This window comes from Haemaphysalis longicornis, unplaced genomic scaffold (assembly GCF_048455015.1).
Source record: "Haemaphysalis longicornis isolate Haplotype H1 unplaced genomic scaffold, Haemaphysalis longicornis Haplotype H1 scaffold_2, whole genome shotgun sequence".
NCBI classification, from domain to species: domain Eukaryota; kingdom Metazoa; phylum Arthropoda; class Arachnida; order Ixodida; family Ixodidae; genus Haemaphysalis; species Haemaphysalis longicornis.
In genome coordinates this window covers 25,714,096-25,718,671 of record NW_027526295.1, presented here as the reverse complement: position 1 = coordinate 25,718,671, position 4,576 = coordinate 25,714,096, and positions in this window count along the sequence as shown.

Genomic DNA, 4,576 nt, shown 5'->3' with positions numbered 1-4,576 from the left:
AAAAGGTGGCCATTTTTAAAATATATACATATCAAGAAAAGAAAGCCTGGAGGAGTTGGTTTCAAAACCAGAGATTCATTGCAGACTTACAATAGTTGCACTGCAATAATTTAAAGGCAAGCGAATATTTCGGCTTCGTAACCGATTACGAAGAATGTATGGGGTCGCTCGTATAACCATTGGCCGCTGGGTACACAATGTCGTTCGTATAGCCTTATTTATTCGATTTTAACCAACGGGCCAGGAATTTCGGGATGTATGATTGGTAAAGGCAAGCTAACAAGTGTTTGACAGTAATTTTCAATTCCTGTTGAGTAATAGATAAATTTCTCTCCCGGGGTATGTTTATTTTTATTTTACCCGTATCGCGGTTTTGCCTGAAGCTTTAATGAAACGAAGACGAAGAAGAAAAGAGGACGATGGCTACACAGATGTCCGGTAAGTGTCTCGCCCTTACAAGCTGACAAGCAAGGTTCATAGGACCAACATATATGGCCATTACTGAAGGTGAGGCGAAGGTCAAGAAACCGGATCGACCCTTCCAGCTGCGACTCGTGGGTCGATGAAAGGGTCGATCCGGTTTCTTGACCTCGGCCTCACCTTCACAAATAGCCATACATGTTTTTCCTGTCAGCCGCCAGCCAACAAGCCAATTTTGCCATACACGTCGGCCCATCCTCAACTTGTAAAGCGGGCCATCGTCAGCTCGTGCTTCTAGAATGCTCTAAGAATGTCTTTCTGCCCCTGAATGGGCGCAAACTTCGAGCAACGATGTAAACGTCTGTCTTTGACAGGGTACCCTAAGTCATTGCTGGTGTCGGTGGCAGAACGCATTTTGAGAGAGACGACACCCAGTGCTCCAAGAACAGCAGGCTGTGAGATCCGGCAATGGCTAAAAAGTTGCTGTAACTCCCGACACGCGCCGCACATCCCACAACCTCAAAAAATTGGAAAGGAAACGAACATTAAGGCGGTTTTCTTGGCGTCCAACAAGCCTGAGAGCCTGAGTAAGCTCACAAACTCTAATCGCGCCACCCCTGAAAGTGCAACAGGAGGCACCGGAAGAGGTTTGTTGCCTGACCAAGCCAGGACGTGTACAGCCTGCCGCTCCACTGCAACATGCAGTAAGTCGGGGGCAGTTTGAAGGTTATCGCGGGAGCACCGACAGACCGAGAGGACATTGCCGTTACGTGACACTTTGTAGCATAAACCACAACGAGATTATGCTACGTTTGCTTCTCCCTTGGGTTTTACCGCGCACTACCATCACAAGCGAAAACGGCCACGCACCAATTCTTTTTTCTTCGTTCGTTCCTCCAATCATCGATATGCTTCCCACTGATACGCAGCCTTCTAAGGGCAACTACGTATGCATGCCGGAGCATTATAGTATAAAAAATTTGTAATTTGCGTCCGCAATTCCTCAAATGTCGAGGTTATCAAATCGCGAAGAAACGAAACGCGGATAGTTGTCCAAAAAGGAATGAAGGAAAAGAATGTGGCAGTCGGCTCTTGCAGACGGGGGTGACTGAACTCTATGCAATAGCCAAGGGGTGAGGGAGGGTAGCATATTCTCGCCTTCGCCAATGAAAAAAAGCACCACGGAACGGCGGTGTCGTCTTGCTTCGTCTGTTCTTCCGCGATAACCTTCAAATTATCCTGACTGTACATTGGGCAGAACGGGCGCTGCTTCAATGACTGGTTATGCGAACACAGCCACAACATTAAAACTGGCACAGGTGGGTTCTTGGCTGTTTAAGATGCGGCTGTAAATCTTTATTTGAGAAGTGTCCGATGTTATCCCGTGGCCGGACGCAGCGAATGCGAGAAAAAACTGAACTCGAGGCGATAGCAATGCTCGGAGATAAAGGGGTCAGCACGGCCTCGCTTGCGCTCACCTGAAAGGGATTGGCTTTTTTGGCTGCTGCTTCGCCGGGCGTTTATTCTCTGTTTATGCTTACGCTTGCGCGTTCGTACCTCTTGAAGTTTATAAAGTTCACACAGGGGCATCATAAATGTAGTTGGAAGTTCGTGCCGGGTGTGTCCGTCCTTTACATCGTCGGTGTCTCCCATTTTTTGCGCAATTATTTTTAGTTATGGAATACCAACATGCCCAGGATGTTAACCTCACTACCTTCGGAAAAGAAATGACCAAGTCCCATGTCACCAAACCAGTCATTCTGCAACATAACATTCCTCTACCAGAAGCATTGATCCAAAGCTACACAAGAACATGCGGTATGGCAGGATGACGTTCATTTGAGGAAAGTTCCAAAATCATCACACCACAGTTTACACTGAGTCCGAGATATACGCATGTGCGAAGCAGCAATTCTCATAATTACGCAATCTTTGTGACAGCATGGCCGTTATACACACGGGAAGAAAGAAACGGAGTTGGAGACATCCTCTTGGCAATACGACTAGCAAAATTATGAAATAGAAGCGTAAACACCCTTACAGACCCTCAAAAGAGGTTGGACTCTTAGAATCCCTGGACCCTTAGGTACGATACTCCTTTCAACAATCATCAAACTTAATAACATGACTTTGAAACCCGGCCACAAGGGTCTGGAAGAGAACAAGGCACCGAAGAAGAGGCACGTGAACTCATACCGTGCTTCCTGCGACCAGGACTATCGCGTTTCTTCCTCCTAAAAAAACGCTAAGAACGGCTCTTCATCCTGCGCCCAAAAACACGATTTTCTCCCTTTCTTAAAGGGTGGGTTAAAGTAAAAATTTTATCACCTTACCGTAGGGGAACCCTGAGCAGTATGCGAAGCAGCCATGGGGTCGACTGAAGTTCCCATTAGTTTTTAATTCGATCGCAGCGTTGCGAGAAGTGAATGAGGGGAGCGGAGCACGCGCGCTCGTCATTTATACCGCGGAGCTACAGTGGCGCCCCCAGCGGAGTATGCAGCGGCTACCGTTGCGTCTCAAACCCTAAGCTGCTTCGCAGTATACCGCGCGGAGCCGCAGGTGTTGCCATTCATTGTGCAATCCCGAAGATGAGAGGGGCTTCGGAGAGGACAGAAGTAATGCCGGAGAGGAGAGGAGGAATGCCTCGCATACTACTCAGGGTTCCCCTACGGGGAGATGACGACGGTGGTTCAACGCGAAGGTATCTTGTAATGAATTCTTTGGTGGGCCAGTCCCTTGGGGCATCCTGGCACAATCACCATCAGCGGTGCCTTGCCAGGCATGCGCAGTGGGGGTTGGTACTCAGGGTTTCAAAACGGGAAGATGACGACGGTGGGTGAACGCCAAGCAATCTCATGATGGAATGTTTGGTCGGCCAATCTCTAGGGGCATCCTGCCACAATCATCATCAGGGGTGTGCATGAACAGTGGGGGTGTGGACGCCGCGCAACGCACCCAAACAACGGCGGAGGAAACAGGCTCGACCATAAGCTGCTACGCACCTAATAGTCGCAAAGTCCATCGAGGATAAACTAACACAAATATCAATAAATCTATCTCGACCAGCATCCACTCTCTTCCAAGACACGTAGCCATGTCCAAGTGTAAGCTGAAGGGTGGAAAACGCAAGCATTACATATTCCACTTCTATCGAGACATGGGCGAAAGCTTTGAGCAGTTCATTGCCTGAAGATCAGAGCGTGCTGATGAGAGGGCAAAGGAGAGGAGCCGCTGCATCCGGTGCTCTGGACTTCAGGTCCCGACTTGAGCTCCAACACTCTCATTACCCCCTTTTCCTAGACCTCAACGTATAGTCCCACAACGAAGAACTTCACACGCTCTATTTCTCTTCTCTAAGAGAAAAAATGTTCAATCCGGCTTAGACACCCGAGAATAAACACTTTGAAACTCTGACGCTGACACCTTCCCTCCCAGGCTTAGCCATACCACGAAGCCACGGAGAATGAAAACTCGCTCCTAGGCTTTGTCTTTGTGCTGGCCATCGCTGCTCGTGAAGCATTGATCGTAAACACAGCAAACGGGTTCGAAAACACCCTCTCGGGGTTGACGTAACACTATCACGTCATACATCTTAAGACCAACATGTAGATATCACCCTCAATTTTGTTTATCTTGTACATTTCTATTAGGAATACCCATTTTCCTGTTTGTCGTGGGTATCACTTTGCAGTTAACCATCACTTTAATCTCTGAGAATACTTGCATCGTTTCTGCTGTTACGTAGGGCGGGTTATTTTACAACGAGCATCAGCCTCCACAACCGTACGCAGAATTTAATATGTAACCTCGGTTTATGTCGTTCACACGACTTGAGCCGATTAACCGGATAAAATAAATAATTGTGACTGAAGCATTGATTTATTATTCCGAAAATAATGAATGAATCACACACCACTACGAAAAATATTATCTTTTTTGGCAATTGTTAGTTTCGCTCTGCCGCTTGACTCCAAAGCCACGCCGAGCATTCATATCTGACCGTCCGGTGGGATGACATCCGTACCTATTGTTTAGATAGAGAGGTTCCTAATTTTTGAGAGGTGGCGGAGCTACCAGCCGTATGTTCAAGAGGGTTTTCAGTTGCGATCGAACCGCGGACATATAGAAAAGAAGCTTGAAAATTTTTGTGATTCGA